Here is an 11904-nt window from a genome sequence, read left to right as displayed (position 1 = left end):
GCTATACTTGACATCTCGTGGATTGATTTCACAGTCCATTCAAATTGCATCTAGTTCCTACTTCTTCAATGTAGCCTAATTAATTATTTTATAGCTACTGTACAAAATTACAACCTGAAATATAATTATTATATAATACGGATAATTCGAGACAACATTAAATATATGAAGGGTAATTTGGATAAGAGCGTATAAACCTATTTCCGGTAAAAATTCCGGTATATATTCTGCCAGTCTGAGAATGTCAGTGTGTGTCTAGGTGCTGTTAAGGTAATATGTCTGCTCCGAAGCCAACGTCTGTCTCCAAAAATAGTGTTAATTGGATAAGGGCGTTTCGGCACTTTTGCTAATATTGGAGTGTAGTGCTTTGAACCAAACCAACTACTAAACAACAAACAACATTTTACATTGGTACTCACTTAGCTACTTCTAACCTTTAACAATGGGCGACAAAACATTGTAGAGTAAAGAAATACGAAATATTTTTGAAGTTTCGCTCACTCCAGTGAAATCTTTGTGTTCGAGAACCGAAGCTAAAGAAGCCCTAAATGAGCATTATCATTTATTAGGAAGTGACCCAACAATCGAAGATCTAATCATAGTCTCCTGTGACATCTGAAAAAGGTCAGATTGACAATTTTGATGTTAAAAATAAGTCGGGGGCTCATCAAACATCGAGTTCTTTCCCAAAATGGAAGCTGACGACTAGTAACACGTCACCGGGAGGAAGAAACATAAGTGTCAGTAATACAGAATCCGGATCATGCAAATCTTCTGAAGAAACAGTTGTACCAGCAGACTGCGGTTTTTCAGAAGTAACATATCTTCCAGGTGATAGAGTAATAATCCAGACAATTCATACAATGTCAATTGTGTTTGCAATGTTCGATGGACAGGGACATTATCCTGAAAAAACATAATTCCTTTTTTCAAGTTTCCGGGCGTTGCACTTACAATTTGTCTTTCAGTTTTCTGACAAGTAAACCTTACGTTTGGGTGAATCGAGTTGCTGACTGAGCCACATATGAGAAAGTAGTACTAAATGTGGTCAGTATTTCAGTTAAGTTGTAGGTGCGAAGCTCTAGGGGTTTAGGAGATACAGCTACCAGAACATCACATGGAAGTTCAGAATAGTCTTCATACAGTTGGAGGTAAAAGCCCTGTAAGACCTCTTGTAACGACAAAAGGTGAATAACAAATATATGGGTACATATTAGGACTAGGGGGAAGTCATATAGTAAGGGTATACCTGACGGCGGCCATCTTGAAATCCGCCATTTTGAATTAAGGTTAAGTTTTTAAAATAGGAAGAGGGTCATGTGATACATGATTTAAGGCGCAAATTTAATCAGAAGAACAATGGTGACGTTAATTTTGATTTACGCGTAATTGGTAAAAAGTTACAGGGAAATTAAATATTGTTGCAGAATATGTATTAGTCCTTTACCCCACCTTGTAAAGGTTGTATTAATGATAATAATTAGATAAAAAGCAAGTGGATAAATATTAGGTCTATGGTAAGAGTTGCCTTGATGGCGGCCATGTTCAAATCCGCCATTTTGAATCATACAAAAGTTTCAAACAAAACGCACAACATTGACACCTTATTAATAGCAAATTTTACCATAAATCCAACGGTATAACGCCACAATTGTATTTCTGATTAACTTCTAGCCCGAAGTCGTCTATTGCATTACTTTATTCCCATTTAATTTTGTGCTGGTTAATGATAAAGCAAAAATGGTTATACCGTTTTTACTTTTTTACCCAGTAACTTTTTTACCAATTGCGCGTAAATCAAAATTAACGTCACCATTGTTCTTCTGATTAAATTTGTGCCTTAAATCATGTATCACATGACCTTATTCCTATTTTAAAAACTTAACCTTAATTCAAAATGGCGGATTTCAAGATGGCCGCCGTCAGGTATACCCTTACTATATGACTTCCCCCTAGTCCTAATATGTACCCATATATTTGTTATTCACCTTTAGTCGTTACAAGAGGTCTTACAGAGCCTTTACCTCCAACTGTATGAAGACCATTCTGTACTTCCATGTGATGTTCTGGTAGTTGTATCTCCTAAGCCCCTGGAGCTTCGCACCTACAACTTCACTGAAATACTGACCACATTTAGTATTACTTTCTCATGTGTCTCAGTCAGCAACTCGATTCACCCAAACGTAAGGTTTACTTGTGAGTACTCAAGAGTAATACTATGTAGTAAATGTCTGACCCTTGGGCAGGTAGTCCATGAGTATGAGAACTTCATTATCCCAAAAGAATGTTGCAAACACCTTCCAAGTCGACTCCTGTTTTTTGAACTACTTGGGACAAGGGAAACCTTAGTGCCGCCACTCCATTGGAACTTGTTTCATTTCGAGATCGTTGTGGTAGAACCATGTTATTCAAAAATTGACGCAGAAGAAAATATGTCGACCAAACACTGTGTGAGTAATCAATTCTGTAATTTTAAACAAAATTGCAATAACAAAAATTTTATAAAATCATTTTCTAAGTGTCAATGACTGTGATAGATAAAAAAATAAAGAATTAAATTGTTTCGCGGAGAAATAAAAATGTATAACGTACGTAACAGAAAACCGTAAATCTCACTGGGAAAACGTAAGATCTGACAACACTAATTTCGTCGTACACCATCCACTTTTAGTTTAGAAGAAAAGAACTATTATTTTGCTTTTCTCGAAACCTACACATGAGAATGTACAGTATTCTCACCCATATAATTGTTTTTAAATTCAAGTGGACTCTTTGTTGTTGTTGTTGTTGAACGATAAGATTAAAATGTATAACTCAACTTTGTTTGGATCTATTTCAATTTGCGGCAAGATATTTAAACTGCTGTATCATTTGATTATAATACTTCCGTGTAAAGGATAAAAACTACACCAAACTTCTGGTGCAAGAGCCCTTATGTGCCAGGATCTACCCTGCCTTTGGCTGTGATGTATGGCCAGAACATCATATCTTTCGCTGTTAATGTAGCTTTTTGACTGGGTACGCCACTTCTTTGCAGTGTTGCCTCACTTGATACAATTGTACCAAATTCAGCCCTTTTTGTCATTCAACGGCCCGTTAATACCAAGCTGGGTATTTTCAGCCCCTTTTGTGAAAAAGTTGGTACAATTCTACCCAATTCAGCACCATTTAACAAATACTTGTCATATTTTCAAATATGTCACTAAGACTTCTCCTACATCTCACGTTGCTCATACTGTGTGTTGGACTCTTAAAAATGCTGTTGAACATTCATTTTGTGACGTTGCACCGCTTAACGCTAGAAACTTTGTGTAGAAAATTCGTAATAGGAACTATATCGGGAAATAAATGACGCTACAATGGCGCATCCAGCCGTGTATGAAGGAGACGAGAAAGTAACAGTGTGGTGGAAATAATTTCTTGAAATAATAATAATAATAATGAACACACACACATACGCAAACACGTTGAATCAAGTATTTAATATTCTGAAAGAGACCAGCGAGTGCTGAAGTAAGTCTATAATTTATCCGTCGTTGCAAAGATTTTACACCAAACGATAATAGCGCGAAAAATATATTGACGCAATTGCTTGGCTTACCAGGGTAAGTTGTTTCTAGTTACGCCATATTGGCGTATATAAAGATACCCGAACATTTCTGCGTTTTATAGATCTACATCGACGCGTTGATTTGGACTCTTGAAAGAGGCAGGGGGGGGGGCGTTCTAGAGCTTTACCTATTTCAGTTTCGTGTTATAGAGCCATCTATTATACTGATATAAAATTCAGCCAGTTTGGTTTCTACTATTTGGTACTATTTTTCAGCCCACTTCAGAGCTAGGACTGTGGCAACACTGTTTCTTTGTTTCAAGTAGCTCTTCAATTGTCCTTACGATGGTGCAATGTAACCCCATCTTAGTAAGTACAGAAGATAACTCATCTTTTCTGACCAGGGCAGTACTTCTTGGCTTAGCAGACCTCTTCTAGTGATGGGTCGAGGCAGTTCATTTGGTGGAGCTAACTCATTCGCTCCGGCACCGATATGGGAGTCGTTCAAAGGTGCCAGTTCCTTTTTGAACGGTTGGGAGTTGTCGTTCAAAAAGGAGCCTGTTCTTTTTTTGAATGGTTGGGAGTCGTCGTTCAAAGGTGCCAGTTCTTTGTTAACTGGTGTTGTGTCATTCAAAAGGTAACGACTACGTTCACTGAGTTCCCTGTATGCATTCTTACTGGCTTCTGGCTATATCGGTGTCGGTAGGCGTGTGCGGTAGTTTCGTGCATTCTTATTGGCTGTTTCGGAGCGGAGTCGTCGTTACTTTGAACTGCTGGAATTGTGTACGGTGCTCTCATTACTCAACTGCTGGTGTCGTCTGCGGAGCTGTCGTTACTTTGAACGGACAGTTCCAAATGTATGAACTAGTTTCATACTAGTTCACATGATGGTGTCGTTCAAAAGAGTCAGTTCGTTCATGAACGACCCATCACTAACCTCTTCAAAAGCAGTATTCCAATGCGACTAGACCATTAAAACGTGTACATGATACAATTTAGAATATATAAATATGGTTTTAATTTGTACCATACCTGTATCTGACTTTTCTTCTTTCCACGTACATCGAGGACTGTATCTTGAGAAAGAGCACACGCACGATGTTCAGGAAAAATATAAAGTTGAGCTGTAAAGACGAGAAAAACAAGTACGTGCATGAAACAGATAATATTCAACCTAAGTTACAGATGATAATACATAAGATAAAGCAAAGGAAATTTGTCACCAATATTTTTAAAGAATTGAGAGAGAAAGACAAAATTTATACTATGCAAAACCTAGTGAGTGAGCTTTTAGTTTAACGTCCCGTTCAGCAGCGAGTTACTGTGTGATATGACAATATACGTAAAATAAATACCCAGTATTTATTTATTTATTTATCATTATTACCTATTACAGAGCTATTGCTCCCTTTACAATAGGTATTACAGGTAAAGTTTACATTATTCTTGTAATGGTACACAATAATACAAAAAAAATTACAAAAGAAAAAAAGAAAGAAGCAAGAACAAACTTCTACAGAAAAATTAAACAAAAAATAATTGCAAGAAAAAAGTGTAAGCTGTAGTTGTTCTTATATAGCAATTCTCATTTTTTTTTAGTATTTGTAAATTATAAATTTGCATGGCGCAAATTGCATTGCAAATTAAAAACTCATCATTGGTTACAAAACTACTGTCTTACTTGTTAATGTAGTCTTTTATTAGAGTTATATAATGTCCCACATTCATCGTAAAGTCAACCTCACAACAGCTTCTCATTAATAGATTGTGTTTTCTGGTTATCCTTATTATTGGTGAGTTTTGATAAACAAAGTGTTAGATTTAGAACAATGGAAAGGTAAACGTACGCGTAGACTATGCTTCCTAATATTAAAATGAGACTATGCTTCCTAATATTAAAATGTAGACTATGCTTCCTAATATTAAAATGTAGACTATGCTTCCTAATATTAAAATGTAGACTATGCTTCCTAATATTAAAGTTTAATGAATGTAAGAGTTGCTGGCTATCAACCAAACCATTAACTATTTTGTATAAGAACAGGTGATCCCTCATATCACACAAACTATCATAATTAAATTTCGTTAGTAGGGTTTAATAATATATTCTCTCTAGATATGATGATATTCTATACATTTAATAAAACAGATATCTTAAAAATTTATTTTGTACCCGTTCAATCCTATTTATATAATATTGATAATAAGGTGCCCACACTATACATACATATTCTAACTTACTTCTTACAAACATGTTATACAGACTAAATATTGCATTTATATTACTGAAATGAACCGTATTTCTGTTTATAAATCCCAATGTTCTGAAAGTATCGTTAATAACAGATTCAATATGATATTCATACATAAGACGGCAACTTATTGTCACGCCTAAATCTTTTACTTTATCCTCTCTTCGTAGTATTTCGTCATTCATTTTGTATTCGTATTTATATGTAACTAACTTCCTAGAAAATGAAATGACATGACATATCCTTACATTGAAAAACAGTCTGTTTTCTATGGTCCACATGTAACAGTTATTTAAGTCAGCCTGCAAATCTAAAGTATCATTCATTTTATTGACTACTCGATATATTTTAAGGTCATTTGCAAACAGCAAACAATGAGACGACTTAATGTTTTGCGACAAATCATTTATAAATAACATAAAAAAATAATGGTCCTAAATTGGAACCTTGTGGAACACCTGATTAAACTACATACCATATTGAATCTGTCTGATAATATGAAACATACTGCTTTCGACATGATACATAGGATATGATTAATTTCAGCAAGCTATCAGAAAAAACATGCATAGCTCATTTTCTGATCAGGACAGAGTGATCAAGTATGTCAAAAGATTCAGCAAAATCTGTATAAATGATTCAAGTGAATTTTCGCTATTAATTGCATTAGATACAAACTGCGTAAACGTTGCTAAAATTTCATATTGTCGATCTTTTAGGACAAAAGCCATGCTGGAATTCAGAAATATATGATTTTACATGATTGTATGTATATTCTTTTATACAAAATCTGTTCAAATATTTTAGAAGATACTGAAATTAATGATATTGGTCTGTAATTCTCTATCATATCAGGGTTTCCTGACTTATGAATAGGGCAATTTTTACTCAATTTCCATTTGTCAGAAAATATTTGAGTTTTAAAGATAGAATTACATATATAGTACAGGGGTTTCAATATTAAATCACATCATATATATTGAGGTATTTGATGAGGTCCACTGGATTTACTTGATTTTAACCTCATTATAGATTCCTTACATTCGTCTTCATAGATGGTATCAATATTTAAACAATTAGATATTTCTAACCCTACTGTGCTTGGAATTTCGTATGATGGAGGTTCTGCAGCATACACAGTTTTAAAATATTGTGCAAAACTATCTGATATTTCCCGTGTAGACAATAATTGTGTAGGGGACGCGGTGGCTCAGTGGTAGAGCGTTCACCTACGGTGGTTGGAGACCCTGGTTCTATCCCAGCTCGCGCCGTGTGGACTTTGTTGTAGACAAAAACCGTACTCGTGGGTTTTCTCAGGGTTCTCCCGTTTCCTCCCACTTTCTTCTTTCCACCATTTCACTCATTTCTCATTATCACCATCTACTTTAGCCTAACCGGCATAACCGTTCGACGTTAAAGATTTCATTTTCATTTTTTTCAATAATTGTCTACCACGATTTGTCATGGTATTGATATTTCGATAAATTAACTTATTTTACTTTTAATGTAATTCCAGATATAATTAGGATTATTATTAAGATTATTTTCGAGATTGTGTATATATAAATTATATGCCTTCTTTTATAATTTTCTTTAACTTCTTCCGCAACTCTATAAACATAGTTTCATTATACTCAGAATATTTTCCCTCTTTCTAGAATATTCCTTTTGTTTCAAAGTTTTACTTATATCAGTGGAGAACCAAGGAGGAACTGATCTTTTCTTATACAACTTTCTGTTAGGAACATTCTTCTCGATAACGCCGTTAAGCAACCTATAAAAATAATCCAATGCTTCATTCGGATCTTTAAAATTATGTCTATCATCCCAACTAACTATTGGATTATTTTTATATTATATTCACAAAGTAACGTTAAAATTACTAAAAATGGGAAAAAGTAGCGAATTTGTTCCTACATGCTGGGAAAATCGACATTCAACGTATTGTCATTTTAGCGTCAGGGATGAAATACCAAGTTGTTGCCAATAACTAATACAATAAAGTTTAAAAGAGCTAGAACTTGTAATACAAAGCTGTTTGAAAACATAAAGTTCAACCATGTTTAATAAAACCGTATATCTAGATCTGTATACTAGCTTAAGAAACACTCATTTTTATCAGATTCTGAATTGGAAGCCAGTTCATCGCCATTATCACGCATTACACTACATTCTGGTTGATTATAAAAATAGTTTGTTCTTAGCTGTCAGCAAATAGAACGAGATTAGGGCATATGCATTAATTATTTCGCTGTTCTTCAAATTCTTCCCCTTATTGGACACCTGGGGGCGTATTCAGAGATAATTCTTTAATTAAGAATTAATCACGCGATTAGTGTCGTATTAGCCTTGTACTAAGAAGGGTATACTTTTTGGTATTCAGAGTCTACTAGGAGTTCAACTAATAAACTGATTTGAGTGTGATTAACTAATATAACTCCAGTACAACGGGTGAGAAAAATAAATGTGGCAACTAACGACCCGCTCGGGAGAGTAATACTCCCGGAAGTACGTTTTTCACGCGCTACTCTAGCCAGCTGTTTTATGCGCTATCCTAGCCAGTTTTAAGTTGGTCACAAAATCTATATCATGGAGTACAAGGGGAACAAAACGAGCCTTATATCCTGGAGTACAAGGGCAACAAAACGAACCCTGCGGGGCTTCTAACCCGTTCCTACTACTACCACTACTTATCTGCACAAAAGTAAGTAAATCACATTTTTGAGTATTATTTTCGTATTATTTTAATTTAAAAAATATTATAAAAATGTAAAAAAAAACTTTCCTCGGGCCGGGTTTGAACTCACGCCAAAAGAGATTTTCGTTACTAGCATATAGCGCTAGCCCACTCGGCAATGAGGACCGACTACAACAATCGTCTGAATTCTGCTATTTGAATGCAATGTGGCAAGACATAGATAACGCCAACCAATCAGAACTGTGTTTTTTGTTCCTACTTCCGGGAGCATTACTCTCCTGAGCTAGTCCTGGCAACTACGGAGATTTAGACGTGCGCATGCGTAATCTGTAAAAACGAAAATATATGAAATACGAAATTCGAAATGTTTTCTTTGTGTTTTAACATCAAAATAACTTACAAAAAGTTACTAAATAGTTACAAAATTGAATTATAATTAAGTTATTCATTTCTGAGGGATGTATTTACGGGAGGATTAGATAGAAGTCAATTAATATTATCGACAATAGAAGGATTATGTTGTAATTAGACTATAAGGGAAGGTAATTTATCGATCAGTTGTATGTATCCCTTACAAAACTAGAAATTTTCTACTCATCTTTCAGTTTTCACTTTAAGAAACAATTCTGATGTTGTAGAGGACTCGTCTTAATAGCTGCTTCATAGTTAACTCATTCGGTGAGGTGAAAGGTAAGAAAGAAAGAAAGGTAATTAATTTCCTTTCTTTCTTATAATGTTAGTTTATGGTGGCTAAACCGTGGTTAAACCAGGGTATCCTCTGTTCTAAACTAACTAGTCACATCTTATTAACTTACGTGCTAATAAGAGATTACATTCTAATCAGAGATTCTGAATACACTTCTAATAACCATACGTTAGTCAAACCTATAGTATGGCGCTGGCGTCAAGCTCCAAGTCGATGCAAAGTGGTACTCTTATTGTTAACCTTTTCTTCAATATATGAGTGAATGATCCAAGAATTCCGATTGTGTATGCTTATCAAACAGTTTATGAACACATATTTTCCTAAACTGAATGAGACAAGTGAAAATGCTGATGAAGTAAGTACACTCATGTCCAAAATGTTTGTCGCATATCGATAACTGTCTTCTTGTAAGAATATAATTTGATAATGATTTTGAAGGGTACTTTCAATACTGATACTATATGTATAATCGGGAAATGTATATTTGTGGTAAATTGCATAGGAAAATAATTATAAATACGAAAATTAGAATGCGTAAAACAAAATGTTGCTAAATGGACAAGAAAGTTTTATTTTTGTTTTATTGTTATTATTTTCTGCTTTTCTTGTATGAAAGTTGCCACATACATGTCTTTGCCGATTATACACATACTAACATTGTAAGAAATACCGGGCGAATTCGTTATCAAATTATATTCGTACAACTACATATTTATAGACATGCGACAATAATTTTGGACATGAAAGTACATTTTGTTGTGAGTTTAGTATTACTATCACGCTTTTGTACCATGATCTTCCAATGAACATAATAAAAATAGGTAAACTTAATTTTGCAGTCATTTCGTATGGAACGTTTTCGAAGTTGACGTTTCTCGTTTTTAATTCCTTCCGTTAATTCTGTTGTTTCTTTCACTTTTTGAAATACCAGAATACAATTAATGTTGCTCGGCGTTTGTGTTTTTTTAAACACTAACATGCATTTCATAGTAACAACATTTAACAGTTAGCATTAATTTCACGTTTATTCACGCATTAATTTCACGAAGACTCACCTACGATAGACGTAGGCAGGGCCGGGATTGAACAATTCCCTTCGGGCATTGCCTGGGGCCCCAAATTTGGGTTGGACTCTGCCGGGCTGTGGTCATACCGTGGGATTCGGTAGCTTGTGGGAACCAATCCCAGGAATCTGGGTAACGGTGAACACGGGCAGGAGGCGAGTTTGCCTTATAACGCTCGGGCGCCATGCCTGCAAACTCGCTCGCTAGCAGTCTGCCTCAACCAGTAGGTTAACTGGTAGTCACCAAGGACTTCGGTCTGGCCGCGCAGTGGGCGTATCCCTCACAATCAGAGAATGGAGGTTACATCCCTTAGGCGAGTCAGGATTAGGGAACAAATCCTGACGGTGCACCACGTGCATGAGGATACAATACCAGTATCGACGAACTACGCGCGGGGTGCTTTGTTTGGCGGAACCCGTCCATTAAATAGACCGAACGGTCGAGGGCATGCTCCCCATGCATGCAATTAAGCGTGGCAATAGTAGACCACTAGCATCAACTATGTCTCTTCAACCATAGACAATTTTGTTGACGTCAATGGGGTAGATATGTGAAAAATCCCATAAATCCTGCCAATCTTTACAAAAATTCCCTTTATTCTATTTTGAGAAATTATTGTCAAAAATCCTACAATATGGGATTTTTCCCACGGGTTGGCATCACTGCCCCGGCTATTACAAATCAGCCATTCAAAAGTACGTCACAACTTTTTTTGGAAGAAAGTCCCCTGGGGTGACATCTGTCAGGCTATCGAACTGTTGCCTTGATGTTTGTTAGAGGCAGGAACTGTTGACGAAGCTGTGGACCTATTTACTTCTGTCGTTTACTCAACCATAAAGAATTTTGTTCCTCTAAAGGCATGAAAATCGAAAAAGTTTTCCGTCTGGTATGACAGTGAACTACGTGATCTTCTTAAAAACAAAAAGCTTTCCTGGAATCTATGGAAGGTTCATCCGAGTGACCACACTTACAAACATTTCGCTAAAATTTGATTCCTTACCAAGAAGTTACAGCGACGTAAGTTCTATGAGTACATGAACTCAATTGGCGATTTTACTGTTAGCAACTCTAAACTTTTTTGATATGTAATTAAATCTAGATCGAAATCTTCCGGCATACCAAGAACAGTTCAAGACGAGAATACTGAAGTGAATGATGATAATAGGCCGACCTCTTTAATAACTACTTCTGCAAAGCATTTGCTTCCCTTCCCCCTACAATCCATCTTCACCCTCTCCGCCTCATCTGTTCTAACACCTTATCTAACCTCTCTACTACCCCGGACGAAGTTCTGGCTCTCTTGCAATCGCTATCTTCCCATACATCACTTGGACCCGACAACATTAGTTCTCTCTTTCTCAACAAAACTGCTTTAGTTATTGCGGTTCCTCTATCCATTTTATTCAATAGATGCTTCAAGGAAGGGTATTACCCCACCAGTTAGAAACTAGGTCAGGTGACCCCAATATATAAATCTGGCCATAAAGATCATGTATCCTCTTATACACCTATATCTCTTCTTTCTGTAATATCAATTATTTGGGAAAATAATCAAGGACAGGCTTCTTAAATGTGTCTCATTTTACATTCACAGTCCTCAGCATGGCTTTCTACCGAAAAGTTCAGGTCTCACT

This window comes from Thermobia domestica, chromosome 13 (assembly GCF_964235325.1).
Source record: "Thermobia domestica chromosome 13, izTheDome1.hap1.1, whole genome shotgun sequence".
Lineage (NCBI taxonomy): Eukaryota > Metazoa > Arthropoda > Insecta > Zygentoma > Lepismatidae > Thermobia > Thermobia domestica.
Note: the sequence above shows the minus strand (reverse complement) of the source record.